The 19,058-nt window shown below is 35.6% G+C and overlaps 1 protein-coding gene across 2 annotated transcripts in view; it reads right to left on the reverse strand.

Annotated features, from left to right (window-relative positions):
- LOC108611514 (uncharacterized) overlaps positions 1-19,058 on the reverse strand; it is a 179,707-nt gene that overhangs the window by 133,249 nt on the left and 27,400 nt on the right. For both annotated transcript variants that reach the window (XM_089465035.1, XM_089465036.1), the window contains exon 3: positions 2,511-2,572. The gene's annotated coding sequence lies outside the window, so the exon portion shown is untranslated. The remainder of the gene's footprint in view (positions 1-2,510; positions 2,573-19,058) is intronic.

The raw sequence follows: 19,058 nt of genomic DNA on the forward strand, positions 1-19,058 counted from the left end.
TCCCTAGCACCACCCCTCTCTCTCTCTCTCGTTGTTCTACAATTTTTACTCTGAATTTGCTTCAATCCCTTGCTGCAGTCAGTGCATGTCGTGGTTCGCTTTTGCTGCCGTTGACAGTCATTGACAGCGACGAGGACAAAAACGAGTACCATATCGAACGGTTAGTCCAGGGACAGAGCGGGACAACATGCATGCTGGGGCAGAGGGTGGGGGTGGGGTGAGAGCGAGCGGAGTCTCGCATAACATGCAGGCAATGTTGCATGCTGGGCTGCACTTAATGCTGACTCAACGCTCTATAAGTTCTTATTTGCCAGGCGACTTGCTTTGGCTTCTCTCTCTCTCTCTCTCTTCCTACCCTCTCTCTACCCTGCTATCCTTCTGCCCCTCTCTGCCTTTGCCATGTTTCGATACTTTCGCTTGGCTTCACAACGTGCGGCACTTAATTTGTGCTCTACATCGGTCATAGCCGACACTTGAGTGCGCTTTGTCGAGGCGCATAATAATTTATGGAAATTGGAAATTCTTTTGATCGAACTTTAAGATTTAGCCATGTTGAAAAGCTGCTAATACCAAGTAAAACTTTGGGTCATCTGAAAAATCTTTTCAAATGTATTTAATTTTTTAAACTTTTCCTAATTAGAATAATTTCTTCTTAACTCACTCAGAATGAAACTTTGCCTTCATTTATATAAAAATTTCATTTTCATTCTAACCAAGTTGCTTACGCTGTCTTTTATTTGCCCTACCACAGCAATGCTGCACCTCGCATCGCCCCGACACCATTTGCCACGCTGTCACGCAAGAAAAAAAAAAACAAAAAAAAAAAAAAACAACAAATACAAAGGAAAATAACTAAAAAAATCTTTAGCTGCTTTTTAGCACAAATCCTTTTTTGTAGTTTAAAACGCTTTGGACAGGATTTAGTTGCATGACTTTTTGCTTTTAGCATTTTGTAAGCCCACATTTCTAGTGTGTTGGTCAGTTCGCAGCCGCAGTTCCCTCAAACTCGACCCCCTTCTCCCCACCCCCTCTCCCTCTCTCTCACCACTTTAACGCTTAACTGCTGACTGGACTGAAGCTGTCCAGGGCTCTGCTGTGATCCTTATTCGGTTCCTGCACCAGACACGTAGCTCCATGGCCAAACGTGCGCGGCATTTTCAAATACAAATACATGTCCGCATTTTGTAGCTGCCACCCACTTACTTAGCAGCGTTCCAATATAGCTCGTAACCCCTGACATCTAACCCGATTTAACCCCTTACTTGCAATAAATTGTATTTGAGTTTTATTTCATTTCTATTTTATTTCCTCCTCCCCCCTACGATCGCATCTCTACCTTAAAATTTGTTGTGGTAAATGTTTGTGGTCTAGTTAAGATCAGAGCAGCTCGAGCTCCTGCGCAAAAAAGTTATTATGTATGGCCTAATTGTCAGCCTGTTGACAGTGGGAGTAGCGCAGCTTTAAGGCTGGCTACTGCAGCGCTTTGTGTGCGGTAAAAACTTTTTTCAAATACCCATTAATTTGACAATGATGAATTGAGGGTATTTTTATTCTGTAGAGGAAATGTTCGAGATAAACAACTTTTATATATATAAGGCAGCGTGAAACGATGACGATCTGAACTTCTGATCTAAGAGACCAAAAGAGCTAGTAAACTATTAGGTGATCAAGTTTCTGTGTGACTAATGAATAGTTCTTTGATCAAGTTTCCCTTCAACATATGAATAACTCTCCCAATTTGTACTAAATAAAATAAAAATATATTTTTCAGAATATCAGACATATTTCACTTTAATAATAACATATAAGTGAATTCAGAATATCTCTTAGTCGGGCATACCCATCTGGTTGTTGTTTTCTTTCCAGCTTTGTTAATTCGGTCAATATTTGCGGACGCACGAAATAAAAATGGAAAACTCAGCGCAAAAGTTTTCGCAGCGCTGTCGCAGTGGCAACCAAGTTGAGGCAAAATAATGAAAAAATCTATGTAACCCCTTAATGGCTCTTGGGCTAAAGTTTTGTGTGTTCTGTTTTTCTTCTTTCGTTTTTTTTTTTTTTTCTCTTGTTCCCTCTCTACTTCTCTCTCTTTTTGTACTGTGTGGTTTGTAGTTTGTTTTGGTCAAGCAGAGAAGGAAGAGCAGAAAGCAGCTAACTTTTGAACTATTTGTAAAGGCAGAACACTAAAGTAATAGTATGTATATAGAGATACATGTATATACATACAAGCTCTCTCTCTCTATATATATTTATATATATAAGCAACAGTTGTTACAGCGGCAAAGAGAAAGCAATTTAAAACATAACGTTTAAAGCTCTTGCTTAAAAATATGTATATAAAGCTACATTGAACTAAATAGTCATTTGGTTCATAATTTATTTTATTTTTTTTTTTCATAATTTTTATTTTTATTATTATTATTATTATTTTTGTATTATTATTGTTTATTTATATTTTGAAGCGTTTGCTCTTAGCGCTAATTAGTATAAGTCGAGTTGTTTGCACTATTTACCTGCTGTTTAGTTTCTCTGACACGCTCCACGCTCCAGTTCTTCACTTCACTTGGATTCAGTTCTGTAAAGCATAAAGCAAATAAATTAACATTTTTTTTATATTTTATTTTTACTTGGTTTTCTTTTTTTTTTTTAATTTTATTATTTGTGCTTCTTTTGTTTAGTTGTTGTTTATGTTTAGCTTTTGCTGGCAGCGAGCTAAAGTTAATTAGCTTGAGCTACCTTTAAAAGTTCATGTTGAGAAATTCAGCAGTTTAATTAGGATTGTCGAGAATATGGCTTGAGTAAATAAATGTAAAATGAGAGCGAACAACTAATTGAAATTAAATTTTAAAGCAAGTTTTGTATTTGCTAATTGCTGCATAATTTCTTATACCTTATATAAGCTGGAACTTTAAGCTCTAAGCTTATTGATGTTTTAGACCTTTTATAGTCTAGGCAAGATATAGAAGGTGGAGCGTGGCATCTTTGATCTCTTAATTTATATGCATTGACTTATTTATAATGTATTTTATTATTAATAATGTATTTTTTAAGTATGTCTATCTTAGCAGCAATAATGTACCATTGCGTTTCATTGTTTCATCCAACCTGGCTTAAAGAGGAGAAAAAAGTTCACGTAGCAGCCGCAACAACAAACAGCTGACCATAAATAATCAAATCTTCGTACACAATCTGCAAACAGATTTTGCGTATCTAATAAATTTCACTTTGCCAGCGACCAAAAAGCCAACAAAAAAGTAAATAATCTTTAGTATATATACTACATAGTATATATGTACATATATATCTATCTAATAAAATGGAAGATTGGCCCTGAAGGCTGTCCACACAAAAAGGCCAAAGCTTTTTGCCAGACAAGAAAATATAAAAATTTATATTTTTATTTATGTCAGGGCGATATATGGAATTTGTTGGCTTGGCGATTTTTCGATAGTAAACACTATGGGAAAAAATGTATATATATATATATATACAATATATATATATATATATATATATATATATATATATATATATATATATAAATATATATGATGTGTAGCAGAGAAAAACTGTGATAACAGACAGAGCGAAGCGACTACAAATTATGGTTCACTGATTGTATAAGCAATCCTTGATGCCCTAACATTAACTATTTGGTTGTGATGGAATGTGGCCCATGTTGGAAGAGAAATTGCTAATTATATTAGCAAGACTTAATTGTCATACAGGCAATAGACAGCATTTATTCAAACTATATCTACAAATGAAATCAATAACAAAAAGTTTTGTTTAGGGTCCTGCCAGGCAAGTATTTAGTTTATATTTTTTTTATTTTTTTTTTTTTAGTTTTAGTTTTTTTTTTTTTTTAGTTTTACAAAAAGTTTAAAATGTACAAATTTTTTATTGTAATAATAATAAAAAATAATATGCATAGTAAAATGTTATTTTTACCCCCCATGATATGTAAAAAAAAAAATAAATAAATAAAATAAATAAAAATATGTAAGCACAAATGAGTAGAAAGTTAGTTATAATATTGGAATTAATTAATTTTATATTTTGCAATTTATATTATTAAGTTTTATTGAAAGGCCTCGGTACTCGCTAGTACTTAATTTAAAGTTAGTTTTAATTTTATATTAACTCATGTCTACTAAATAAATAAATATTATTAAATTTTATTCATTAATTAATTATTATTATTAAATTAATTATTATTAATTATTATTAAATTTTCAATTAATGCCTATCAATAATGTATTATAAATAATGAAAAAAAATATATGGAAGAGCATCACGTATTTGTCATATCAAAGTCAACAAAATATTTTTATTCGATTAGGTATGAAGTTTTTCTTTGTACGAGTATGTGTGTGTCTGCAGTCAAGGACTTGGCCTCTTCTATATGCGGTGTGAAAATGTGGTTAGAAGTCAAGAACATAATAAAAACGTTAACGTTTCGCTTGTTGAAGGTCGCACGACGCATCAGTCGAACAGCAGCTGGAATGGAACGCGCAGCGATTGTTCCAACTCAGCTTCGAGTTTCGCAGGCGAAATCGGAGATCTTTTTGTTGTCTAAGTCGAAAGCCCTGAGGCCAGTTCGCTCGTGTTGGGCTATTCACAGATTTTTTGTTGTTGTTTTGGTTTGGTTTGCTTCATTTGTGTTTTTCTGTTCTTATTATTTTTCTTTTTTTTTTTTTTTTGTCGGCGGCAGAAGAACAATGTGAATACAAAACTTTCATTGCATAACAATAGGCGCATTGGCGTGCCACAAACAGCATTTAAATATAAATTCCTGCAGCTCGAGCAGAAAAACCACCAGCGAAACCTGCCGCTGGCCAAAAAGTGAAAAGTTTTCTGCGTTTTACAGGTAATTTTACCCCTCGCTACCTCTCACGCCCTCCCTTGCTCTATCTCTCGCTCTCTCGCTGTCTATCTGTATCTGTACGTCTCTTTCTCTCATAGCCTCACTCGCTGGTCGTTGGCACGTGAAAGAAAAAGTGCAGGTGGCTTTTGGTCTATCCCCGTGGCCAGCTGAATAAATAAACTTTAACTTTTTGCTGGCCACAACAGCAACAAGCGCACGAGGGGTGAGGGGAAGAGAGCTAAAAAATCTACGAATCTGGAAAATATATATCTAAAAATATGTAACAATAACAAATGAGAAACAGAAGCGGGCACAAAATATAAAACGAAAAAAAAAAAAAACAATAAAATGAAAAAAGAATAGGTAGCAAAGTTGCAGTCGGGCATTACCGACTGCGAATACTCATTCATGCTGTAAACGGTGCCCAGATCAATTTATTCATTTGCCAACCCCCTGATTGGGGCTTTCGTTAAAATCAATAAATAATATAATAAAACTGTAAAAGATACGACTTGAAAGAATTCGCCACGCCCCCATTATATTCTCTCTACCACTTGAACTATGTTTTCTTAGTTACCGGCAAATGTATTTTTTGTATTTGTCACGCCTCTAGTTGACGGACGTACGGACAAGACGATGAACTAACTAATATACTCATTTTACTTTCGTGAATGAGTATAAAAATGTTACAAGAAAAGTTTTATTTATTATTTTGGTTGCAGGCAAAGCGTGAAAAATTTGTTAAGCTTAAAATCGTGTTTTTTACGGATCTCGCTTTTGTTTTTTATGGTTTTAAGGTAGCAAATCATTGCGAACAAATACATACAAGCTGTTATTTACAGAGAGAAAGACAGTGGGAAAGACGGGAAAAACAGAGAGAGAGAGAGTGAGAGAGAGAGAGAGAGCATAGAGAGCAGAGGTAGAATGAAAGGTAATGCCAGCTGCAGCAGTTCAGTGTAGTGCTTAGGGTATAAGGAGGCACAAAATGGGTCAACAGTGAACAATGCAACAACAACAATATAGAAAGCAAGCCAGAGCAGTTACGTTATGGATTAAACAGAAAACCTTAAATGCTTAAGCAACATCTGCGATGTTTGTTGTTTTTTTTTTTTTTTTTTTGTAAAAAGTCTATTTGTATTTTTGAGATATTTCTTTGAGATATATTTATTAACTAGTCGATGATTAATTTGGGAAATAAGTTATGTATGTCAATATCTTTTGAAATGATTATACGCAAAATTGTTTTATAAATTGAATATATAAAAATAAATTTATTTAGAAGGAGAAGCAGTTTTATTTTATTAATTTTCCTCACTTAGATTTTTAAAAATATATACAAATATATTCAGTTTAAAAAAGTGTTTCATTTCCCAAAGATATCACTTACTCCACTTCATGTGTTTTTGCACTGCATACCCATAGATATAATTTCCATTAATTATCATTATATGCAGCCCACAGCTGTACAGTTAAATTTTCTGTTTGCCCAATCCTTGCCTCGTAGCTACTCAACCTGCATTTTCTCATTATTTATACCCTGCTTTTTGGCTCTACCTTTTGCCTTGCCGTGATGCGCCACAAAATAATTGCCTACTTTTCAGGGCGAGAGGTGGAGCGAACTTCATTTGAATGCAGGGATTTCCCCGTGGGAGCAAATTCAGTTGCCTATTACAGGTTTTTTTTTTTTTTTTTTTTTCCCCTCTACAAGCTTCCATTTTATTTTTTTGCAAAATTATACAAATTAATTTGGGAGCGACAATTGCGGAGTTTTGAGCCCCATGGCCAGCCCCCACTTGATTCTTCGGCTGTGGAGCTGTGCCCATTTCGCGGGCAGCGCATTAATTATGCTCAAGTGTCCGCTGGGAATGTGGCCAACACTTGTTATGTAATGACTTTTGTAGCGTGTGGTAGGCGTTAGAGGGGGCGTGATCGCAAGGGACGCGAAAACAAGAGACAGAGAGAGAGATAGAGTGAAAGAGAGAGAACGGGGAAACGGTTGCTTTTTGTCATCAACGTGTCGCGTTGTTAGACAAGTTTGTGATTTGATTTAACAAACTGACTGAGGGAATTCCGATTTGAAGAGCCTTAACTTGTTAGAGGAGGAGACGGCGTGTGAGAGAGACAGAGATAGAGAGACAAAAGCCTTTGGCTAAATAAAACTATAGCATTCGCTGGCAGCCGTGGTAAAAATTTATCGGCCCCGACAGCTGCATGGCAATATATCACAGATTTATGTCAGCATCATGAAAATACCATACGCAGATACAAAAATAAATACACACACACACACACACACCCACACACAATACAACTATGAAAATACAACGAAAGTAAATAGAGTGAACAAAAAAACAATGTAAAACTGAAAGAACAACAAAAAGAACTGCAAATGTTTTTACGAAATCGAGCCAAAAGCGGAAACGAAAATGTTAAAGCTCAAAAGCAGAGAAAATCATAAAAACAATAAAAAAAGAACAGAATACAAGCTCGCGAATTGTGGGTGTGTGTGTATGTGTGTGCATGGGTGCGTGGTAACTTTTAGTAAATGGTAAACAAATTGTAAGCCTTATCAGTGATTGTACATAGGCGTTACATGGAATGAGCATTATAAAAAGTGAATGAAAATAACTGAAACCAGGTTTAACAAGCGACAAAATTATAGAGGTCCTTAAAAATTTTGAATAGGGAATCTGATAGTTGAGCTGTCTGCTTCGACTTTTTTTAAATACGAATGAATGCTATAAAATAGACAATGTTTGTCCTTCAAAAGTGAAAAGTGTATATGTGTATGTGTTTTCCTATGATTGATGCCCTTATATACAAACAGACAGGACTTATCAGTCTCATTATTCTAGTATTATACCCCTTGAAAACAGAATCGAAGGGTATAACAGTTTTGTGCAAAATAGATGCAACAGACAGAAGAAAGCGTGATAGTAAAGGATATATATATCTTGATCACGATGAAGATAAAATTCGTTTACCACAAAAGAAGGCGATATATATTTCTGGGTGTCATACCTCGATAGCTCATCCCATTTCCTTTGCTTTTTCCTTTTAATCGATAAAAATCGATGATTTTGTTTCTTATTAAAGAACATCTTGAATGAACCACAAAGGCCTTTTAGTTATATATTTATAAGAGAAGCATAGAATAATAGAAGTATGGACTGTTTACAGAGTTCAAAGAATTTCTCAGTCGCACTCTCCTAACTAGAATGCCCAGACTTCTTAAATTTGGCAGCAAAGTGAGATTGCAATTATCTCTTTATTATATTAGAGCAATTTCGATCTCCAGCATTTTCACACTTTGCACTTGAGCAGCATTTTATACTCTGACAATACATATAAATTAGAGTCCAGACTGCTTTTCATGCTGATGGAATAAATGTTGTATAATTCTCTAGGGCAGCAGCTGCTGTCGAGCAGCACTTGAACCGCCTCCCCCTGGAGTCGGGCCATCAGGTTTGTCAGGCATTAATTTGCGCAAATGACAAAAGCATGTTGCAAATGGAAATTCTGTCTGTCAAAATTTACGTAAGTGGGTTAAAATCATTTACAACTGTTTTTCTTTTACCAACTGCTGTTGTTGCTGCTGCTGCTGATGCTGCTGCTGCTGCTGATGCTGCTGTTGTTGCTCTAGTTGTTGTTGTTGTTCTTTCTGTTTGTTGTTCACCTGACATGAAGTTTAATAATGACCCTTGCATAATTAGTGAATTTTGCTGTTGCATTCATACAGTTCGTTCGGGTTTGAGGTATTGAAACTCGGTTGTGCGCTTCACGCCTGCATTTGACACAACAATAAATTTAAAGTCACTCTGTCGCACACACACACACACACACACACAGGCACACAATTAGTTGGGGTTAGTGTAGAGCATACTTTAACCAGAGCAGCCAGTTTACAGCAAGTGATTTATGTGCTCAAAGTTCGAGAGAACTAAAAAAGGGGAAAAATACGCTCAAAGTGGGAAAAGGCTATGCAAAACTTCAAAAACAACTGTCGAGTCGAGTTGCCAAAGCCGCAGCAATAAAAAATTGTCGCAGAAGATATACCGATACGGTTTCATACTAATACATAGATATTTATACATACATGTGTATACATACATATATATACATTTATATAGATCTGAGTGTGCATGTCTATATATACGAGGTACTAGAGGCAGTCACATGTGCTCCAATCCAATCGAAAGTGTCGTAAATTGGGTCAGACGCGCTTCCGCCTAACGGCTAAATTCTTAAATCAAAGGCAGCGGAGAAAAGCGTGGCAGCAAAAGTGCTGCCTAGCAAATACCCTTGAGAATGGTAAATCTCAAATGGACATAGATTATTACCCTTCACAATGTATAAAATGTCTAAAATTAGCATTCAGAAACAGAACTAAGAATGGTCAATATATAATCTATATATAATACTTATATAAGATATAGACTAAGACCAAATTCGATTTAGAAACTTTCTTGAAATTGTAGAAATGTATTTAGAAATAACTTATTTTGGATTCTGAAAAAAAAAAAGAAAAACTGAATATGACCTAAGAACAGGATTATTATTTAATAGAGAGCCTTTTTAAAAATAGAAAAAAAATCTGAGAATGATCTATATAACATATTTAGATAATATATAGAGTACGATCCTATACGATATAGAAAATTTCTAGTCATTGCAAAATAGTAAATAGAAATTACTTTAGCTTAGCCTCATATATCAATTATCGTTGATCAACCCGCTGCGCACTCTCCGCATTTACAGGGTATTCGAGACCCAACATCCGTCTTTAGCCTCAACTCTAACATCCGCGCTACTAGCAACATACATATCCATGGCACGCCCACGCGGCATTTCGTAGCGCAACAAATTGCCGAGCCGTGGCAAGCATTGAGTGTTGCCTACAAATTGTATTTGTGTGGCAAGCAGAGCGCGCAGAGTCTCGAGTATGGCCGTGTGGCGGTGTGGTGGTGTGACGATGTGGGGGTGTGTGGCAAGCAAACGTGTGGCACAGGCCGCAAGACGAACTCGGCTGCAAATCAATTTATCAATTTGCAATTTGTAAGTTTCGCAGGCGCCAGACAAAAGAAAAATCACATGAAATTACGTTTCATTGCAAGTAAAATGGAGAGTGAAACTAAAGAGAGGGTTAGCTAAATGGATAAAGGTGCAGAAAAGAGCCAAGCCAAGGCAGGTAACGGCAGCACAGACGGGTGTAAGCAACTGAAGAATACTTGCTGCTTGAAGAAAACACACAAAAAAACAGCTAAAAGTGGGAACTAAATAAATATCTTCAGATTTGTCTGCTTGGTTACACTAATACACCCCTTATTCTTTTTGTGAGCGAGCATAGAAAAAATGGGAATGAGCGTTAAACCGGATCGCATTAAATTACTAAACACACACGTGTGAGGCTGCTGAGTTGCAGGTTTGAGCACGCTTTCTGTTTTCAACTTTACGTTGAGGCAGCAAAGTTCTTAAGGAATTGCTTTCAGCTCTAAACTTGGCCAAAGTCGTTGAAAACTTGCAGCAGCAGCAGCAGCAGTAGCTATCCAAAAAATAAATGTGCTGTGAAAGTCAATCAAGTGTTGCAATTTGGCGAGTGCAGCAAGCCAGCCAAGTTGCTCTTCACGTGGCTGGTTGGTTAGCTGGTTTAGCTATCAAAGTGGTTGGCGGTAAGTGATGCAGATGCTGCATCTGCATGTGGCGCCACAACCAACTGGCAACATTACAATTGACAGCTAACCAAGGGGCGCGCAGGGGCAGCCTTAGCGAGGCACTGGCAACCCAGCCAACCAAATTAATGGCCAGCTCGATAGCACAAGTTGTTCGCAGTCGAGTGCAATAGGTAATTGAAGGCATCTTGGCCAAACGGAAGCTAGTGCGCTTTATGCGAGGCACGTCTTAAGTTTTCTTTAAGGCGAATTAAGGCAGTTAGTGGGTAAAGCTGAAAACAATGTTGAGATCATCTGATATACACATAACAGATATCGATGCAGATAGACCAGCTGTGAACGAGATATAAATACTCTAAGAACACCTGTTTTGTCTGTCTGCTTAGGTGTGTGTGTGTGTGTGTTTTTTTCTATTTAAAATTCATTTAAAAATTTTTTTTAATAAGATTCATAATTATTTAAATTATGTATTATTTAAACAAAAGAATAATACAAATGATAATAAATATAAATTTAATTTCAGTCACTTAATTAATCTAAAATCAATTTAAAAATTACTTTAATAATAATAAAACTAATTCACATAATACATTTTTTTTTCGTATTTTAATTACTTTAAAATTTATTCTCAAAATAAAATCTATAAAAAAAAAATTTAATACAAAAAAATAAATTAAAAATAATAAAAAATAATAGAAATAAAAATTTAAAAAAAATATAAATTTTGTTGTTTTATATAAATATAAATAAATATATATATATATGAGGAATATTTGTAATTAATTAAATCAATTCAATCAGTTCATGTAAACATAATAATGCTAATATTTAAATAATATTTAAATAATATTTTTTTTTTTTTTTTTTTAATTTTATTTAAGCAGGGTTTTTACTACCTAATTGGCAGCTTAACAAGTTGGACATAAAGACACTATTATTTACAGTACAACACTACAGAAATTTCATAACAATAACAATATACAATAACATCAACAAACAATAATAAATTTTTAAGTAAATCACATTCAATTTTACTTAATACATTTTTATAGGAACCTCGCAGGGAGGTCCTGTGGACGACACATCTTGAGTCTTCTAAAAAAAATATATATTTGTAAAAGTTCTACAAAACAGAAATATTTTTGATTAGATTTTGAAAGTTCTCAACAAAATTTAAATATTTGTATGTTATATATAGAGCATATACCATATATTCCCAGGTTGAAATTTGACGCAAAAACTTAAAGAGTTTATGATTGCATTTAGCCAGCTTTCCGGCGCTTATCTGCGGCATTCCATTGGCTGTTCCTATAGTAGTCAGGGCTAAACCGATTTGGCTACGGCTTTTGGTTTCTGTGCCCACAGCTGGCATTCAATTATAAATCAAGCATCAACCATAATTGAAAGATCAAACGCACAAAAACTGAAACATGTGTAGAGGAGGCCGGCTGCTGTATGTGTGTGCGCGTGTGTGTGTCTGTGTGTGTTGTATGCGTGTGCGGGCATATTTGCTACGCATTTGTCGCAGCTTTCATTCATGTGATGATAAAAATACACTCACATACACACTCACACCCACACACTGAATGGGGCGTAAGCGAAAAATGTTGTGTGCGTTAATAAATTACAACAATAATGACGCCAAACATGATAACAACATGCCTGATAGATGGTAACGGGGAACGAGCGGGCCATAATGTGGCTGCGACTCTGATTTGAAGGGGGTGTCTGTGTGTGTGTACATGTGTGTGTGGGTGTGTGTGTGGGGTAACCGTTTGTTATTGATCATCGCAATATTTTGCGCATTAAGCAGACGCAAGTCAAGCCAAACATATGCAGCCAGCAACAGGGTGGGGGGTGAAGAAGGGGGGGGGGGGTGGTGGCCAGGCGGCAGGCTCTGGCCAGAACTGTGTGGCCAGCCTTTTATCCATTTGACTTGTTTGCGCAGCCAAGGCAAAAAGGATAACATTGTCCTCTGTCACAGCGGGCCAGGACGAGGCAGTCGGGCGAGGCATTCAGACTTCTGAAAGCAGCCATTCAAAGTGCTGAAAGTCTAAGCCATTAAAGCATATTAGTTTTCCGCCATTGTTGTTGCTGTTTGTACCCACGCACACACACCCACACACCCACACACACATGTCTATTACAGTCCGTGTCTGTGTGTTTTATTTATTTCGCTACATATTTGTTTATGCTCGACTGAACAATAAAAGTTTTAAAGGATTGACATGATTGTCGTCGTATCTGTAATGGTTGATGTTGTTGTTGTTGTTGTTCGTGTTGCTGTTGTGATGGCTGTTGTTGTTCCCTGCCGCCATTTTGTATTGGGCTTAACGTAAAAAAGCACAAAGAACGAAATATGCAACAGTTTTTATGCTATACTAAAATATTTAAGAGAAAAGTTAGAAAATTAAAAGAAGTAGATAGTACTTATTGGCATTCCATTTGAATACATAAATATTTAAGAAAAAAAATGTATATAGCCAATATACCAGCTAATATACATATATGAAAAGAAGCGGAAGACATCATAAAACTCGCATTTGATTGAATTTACTTTTATGAACTTAGTTCAAGTCGTTAAACTTGTAATCAGATATAAAAAAAGAGAATAATAATTATATGTATGTGTTAGGTAATGTATGATTGAGTCCGCGAAGAAAAACAATAAATTTACATTACGCATACGCCGCATTGGCCATTAGGTAATTAACGAAATAAGCAATAGATTTCAACTACATTGAACATTAATTAGACCACTAATGCATATTTATGTTTATTATTTGTGTTTAACCAGCTTGATTGTGTTTAATCAACATAACTCAGTGCACAACTATTCGAAATAAATTAAATTAATATTTGATGTCAATGAACATTTCAGCTAATTTATTATGCACTTTAAGTTCTTGGACATCGTGCACAGTTTCATTCACACTTCAAACCGCTTTTTATCGAAATAACATCAGCGCTGCGAGTTATGCCAGCTACTCGACAATGGGGAAAAAGCGAAGGGAGAAAAAAGGAGCAGCAGCAGCATTCAATGCAATTTATTTTCGTAATAAAAATGCATTTTTACTACAAACTCATCATAGCCGTGGCAAAAACTAGCGCATGAAGCGCCACCGAATTTATGTGGCATTCATTATGCGCTGAGGTTTATATTTGTATGTATATCTGTATATATGTAGGTTCAAGTATATAGTATACAACGTTTTTAATACCCTTTAGTTGAAAAAAAGAAAATGGTGTTAGCAATTGTAGCGTAACATAAATATGTATAAATTTATGATAAAAGCCATAGGAAATAAAATGAAATAAAAATAAAATCCGGGTGGGCATAAAAGAAAAAAACATTTATTTTGCTATGATAGATTGGTTTCCATATAAATAACTGGGATAGGCATTGCCTATTAGGCAAGGTATAAGAATTCAAGCATATGAATTTCTTTTATAGGAGCATTACACATTGTATAGAAAATCAGTAGTAAAAATATTGATGGAAAAGACTCAAAGTTTTAACACTAAATTTCCAGAAGACAATGAGAAATGTCTTCAAAGAATTTCTCCGAAAATTACGCTAATAATTTTTCATATTTAAAAACTATATATATTCGAATAAAAAATAATTTATATAATTTCCTTGCAAATATAAACAGAATCAGGGCTTACAGGGCATCGTCACGTCTAGCATACCCTTTACAAATTGCTCAATCTTGTTTATTGTGCATTTTGTTTGAAAATTTGTTTGGTTAGTGCAAAGTTTTATTAAGCTATTTACATTCCAGACGCTTTTTATGCTGTTGTGTGTATTTCAATGAATGGATGCCAGCCTGTATCTGTGTGTGTGTGTGTGTGCGTTTGTGTGTGTGCGGGTGCAGCTGCAATTGCAACGCTCAGAATTTATGTTTTTAATATAGAGAGCTACGCCAATAAATACGATAAACTGACCCGCGGGCGACAAACAAATCCCATTGCGATGGCCACCTGCCGCTTTTTTTTTTTTTTTTTTGTTGGCTATTAAATTGGCGCGCGTTTGCTTTTAATCCAATGGGTCCATAATAATTTGTGTACATTTTATTTGCAGTTTGCTTAGGCCATGTTACGCATACGCCACGGATCCAGCGGCGGACATTCGTGTGTTCCCACTCAGATAAAATATATTGCAATAAATAATCTGGCTGTGTGCCATAAATCTCAGTTAAATGGACATTTGCATCTTGACATGGTCGACAGTCACAGCAGGAAGGGCGAAGCATACATCAGAGAAAAAAGAGAAAGCGCTACTGAAATAATGTGGGAAAAACAACTTGAAACAAAGCAGCAAAAAAGCAAAGGAATAGAAAATTGCTGGGAATTGGATATTAACACAAAGGTCACTTGAATAAGCCCAAACTAAATTTATTTCTCATTTAGTAAATGAGCTAAGACTCAATTGAGCTGACTTAAGGCCAAGTTGTAGAAAACGAAATGTACATAATACATATATCTCTAATAAATATATGCATATATGTATACAATAAGCTTGAGCTTAAGCTTTTCATATCTTGAAATTATTATATTAATTTTTAAAATTTTTAAATTTTAATTTCATAACTTTAAACTGATAATAATAATACAAAAAAAAATTACTCATATATATTCCATATATTTTTTATATTGTATATAAAAATTGTTATCCTACTTTTCAATTATTCTCATATTTATAATAGTTTTCTCTCTGAAAATATGAGCTGTTCTCAACTTGGCTTTTAAATGCATTATTTGCAGAAGTAAAGCAGTTGCCATTTCTCACTTCAATCTGTGTCTCGGCACTGTGTAGCCCCCCCGGGGCCACAGACTTAAGTACGTGTTGATTATGGCTTGGATTTAGTTATTGCTGTTGCTTTTATTGTTGTTGCTGCTGTTGTTGCTGCTGTTGTTGCTGTTGTTGCTGCTGGTGTTAATGGCGACAGAAAACTACAACTGCAAGGCAAAAGCTGATGCAGATGTAGATGCGAATGTGGCTGCGGATGCGGATGTGGATGTGGATGGGGATGCGAATGACGATGCGGCTGCAGCAGCAAAAGATGCTGAATGCGCCGCCAACATGAGGCAAACTTCTAGACCATTTACCATATTCCACAATATAAGCAAACGTAGTTTTTTATGCAAATATTTAAGAGCATCATCGAAGCAAAGGCGAAGAGTGCACAGCCAGCTCTATGCAGTTGCAATAACGTTAGATGTATATATATATAAATATATGAATGTGTTTGTGCGTGTGTGTGTGTGTGTGTTATCTTTTGCTGTCTGAAGAGTCTGAGAGCTGTAAGCCATATGTAGCACATACAACTGCGTGTGCCTGTGTGTGTGTGTGCGTGTGTGTGTGCGCACAACACTCGACGATAAAATCGTCATGTAGTCGTAATGTCTGCATCAAATTGCATTTGCCAACGCCCCCTAACAAACGCCTCGTGCCTGCCACGCCTCAAGTGCCTCAAGGAAGGAAGGACCGAGAACGTGGACGGAGTGGTGACGGTGACGGGCGGGGGCATATGCGATGATGTCGTCGCCGTCATCGCAATGTGTATTTATGCATAGTTTAATGCGGTTCAATGTCTGGTAAGGACATCAAAACACGACACAGGGCAACGACGCGCTGCTAAAGCCATAATCATAAACGTAATCATAATCAAAGTCAACGTCGGGAATCAGAGAGCATAATCAACAGGCGCTCAGCTGAATGGAAACACATACACGCACACACACACACACACAAACACGCATCCAAATATATAGAATTTTTCTTTCCTTTATTATTTTCAAATTGAATTGACATGTCGTTGCGAGCGCATCAGACAAATCGGATTTTATTGAAGAAATATCATACGGAATTTGCATTCAATTCCGTTGCATTCGTTAGCTAAATGTTACGACACGAGCTTAAGCATAGATTAAGTGCTAGGATTAGACTGATTTAATGTAATGTTTTAGTACAAGGGAGAAAGAGGTTCAGCAGAAAAAAAAAAAAAAAAAAAAAACGAAAATCACGATAGCACAAGAAGGTAGCAAATCGGAATAGGTGTTGACAGAATGGTGCTAAAAAATTGTAGGAAATGTTACGAGAATATTTCTTTTAATACTTGAGACTTTTAAGATTATTAAAAACGATTTTCTTATGACACTTTTTCATGTGATATAAAAAATGTTGTCGATTGACACTCTAAGAAATCGCAATCAAAAATGATGTAATTTATAAATAGTATATAGCGTATGGACATTATAGGCATACAAATGTCTATATATGCACATATGAATCTCCGATCAAATTATAAAAACATTTTCTAAGAGATAAAAATGTATGGTAATGATAAATATTTTAAAAATTATTTAAATTTTCTTAAAAAGAATACATTTTGTCGCATCTATATAATCAATAATTTGTCTGGCGATCCTTTAAAAATTTCAAACTTTATTTTAATAAACGATTTCAGACAAGTCTTTCGTTCAACTTAACGAAATTGAAATTCTTTCCAAGAGAAGCTAGCTGCATTCATATTAATGATTAGCCCCAAACATAATTAATTTTCTGTATATGATTGGATATCCACTTACCAAAATGTTTTCTGCTAACTGAATCTATTCTTCTTCTAAAATCAATATTTATAGCAACAACAACAACAACAACCACAACATTTTTGTTATGAAGCAGCACTTCATTTGGGCAATCAGGATCAGCACATGCAAATTGCATGGCTCCAGCATACCAGTTGCCATATTTCGTTGAACAATAAACGATTTGCTGCTGCAATATCAGGCTAACAATAACAACAAAACACACACACACACACACCAACACAACCACCCAGCCATACACACACACACGGTAAATGTCACTTGAAGTAGAAGGAAGCCAAGGCACATGGCTAGAAACAATTGATTATTGTGTGCCATAAACAGTGAAAGCAGCATCAGCTAGCGAGGGAATCCATCTATGGTCAAGTGGAAATAACAAGAAAAATTTGGGTGGCACACATACACCCACTCACACCCACTCACACACACACGTAACTGTCAAACGCAGCCAGCTGCTGAAACGACCCCGTCTGGGGCTTGCTACCAAAACCAAATTTAAATGTTAATCAACTGCCAAAAAAAAAAGAGAAAGAAAGAAAATAATAAAAGCGAGAAAAAAAATGCTGAAATTGAAGAGAAGCGAAATGAAATTCGCATGCATGCACATGAAAATGAATTTGACATGGGTGGACCATGGCGGAGAAGCGATTCGCTCCGAATTTATTCGAAATGTAATTGACAGCTCCAAGTGGCAAGAGGCCGTAGGGTAGCTACTTAGCATTATTGGATGCATATGCCAAAGGGTTCGAAGTGCCCCCCAAAAAGTGAGATAATAAAACGAGAGTCTGGCTGGGGCAAAACAATTAACAAAATTACGATATTGTTGAATTGAGCTGCTAATGGAAATGGGTCGAATTGAGGGAATGGAGACGGTAAAAGAAGCTGAGAGTAGGTAACCTCACGCTGACTCAGACACTGCAAGAGCAAATGTAGGAGATAAATATTTACGAAGCTATGATTACTTTGCAGACGATAAATATCGGTTACTTTTGCAATAATCTTTAATTATTATATGTGAAATATTTAAGAATAATTTTGCATTACATGTAAATAACAGTAGATGCCTAAAATGAATAATTGATTTTTAATTTGTAATGTATATTAGATTTATTTAGATATTATTAAATTCTATTTTTTATTTTATTTTATTTTATTTTTTAATTATTAATTACATGAAAAGTTTTTGCGCTTATAAAATTTTCACTATTTTTGTACAGGGTATTACTCGTTTATATAGTGATTGTTTCATTTGACTGCGTTGCTTGAAATTGCCATATATATGACGTTGCGGTTAACCTCAGGTCGAGCGACACGGCTAAGCAATTTTTTTTATACCCTGAACCCATTAAAAATGGGAAATCAGGGTATAATGGTTTTGTGAAAAAGTATGTAACGGGCAGAAGGAGGCGTGGCAGACCCCACAAAGTATATATATTCTTGATCAGCGCGACGAGCTGAGTCGATATAGCCCTGTCCGTCTGTCCGTCCGTCCGTCCGTCCGTATGAGTGCGTCGATCTCAGAAGTTATAAGAGCTAGAGAGCTGAAATTTGGCATGCATACTCGTGTGTACCATACGCAGTACGAGTTTGCTTTATTTTTTCGATAAATCGTTCGATAACTTTTTTATCGAGAATAATCGAAAAATTGATTTTGTTTTTTTCGCCTAATTTGAACATTTTTAGACCTGGAGTCTTCAAATTTGTGTTGTATATAAAGTTAATCGATACAAAGATTTTGTAATTTACAGATTTTGGATACCACGCCCCCTTCTCCCCAAATTTGTAAAAAACGCATTTCAAATACTAGAGACTTGGGCTTTGGAATGTGCACACATATGCAACATATGATTACGTTCTGAAAGTTTCATTAAGATCTTATGTCTACAAAAGAAATTATTCAACAAATAAAT

Source organism: Drosophila arizonae, chromosome 3 (genome assembly GCF_054131065.1).
Source record: "Drosophila arizonae isolate 15081-1271.41 chromosome 3, UAZ_ARI_1.0, whole genome shotgun sequence".
NCBI classification, from domain to species: Eukaryota; Metazoa; Arthropoda; class Insecta; order Diptera; family Drosophilidae; genus Drosophila; species Drosophila arizonae.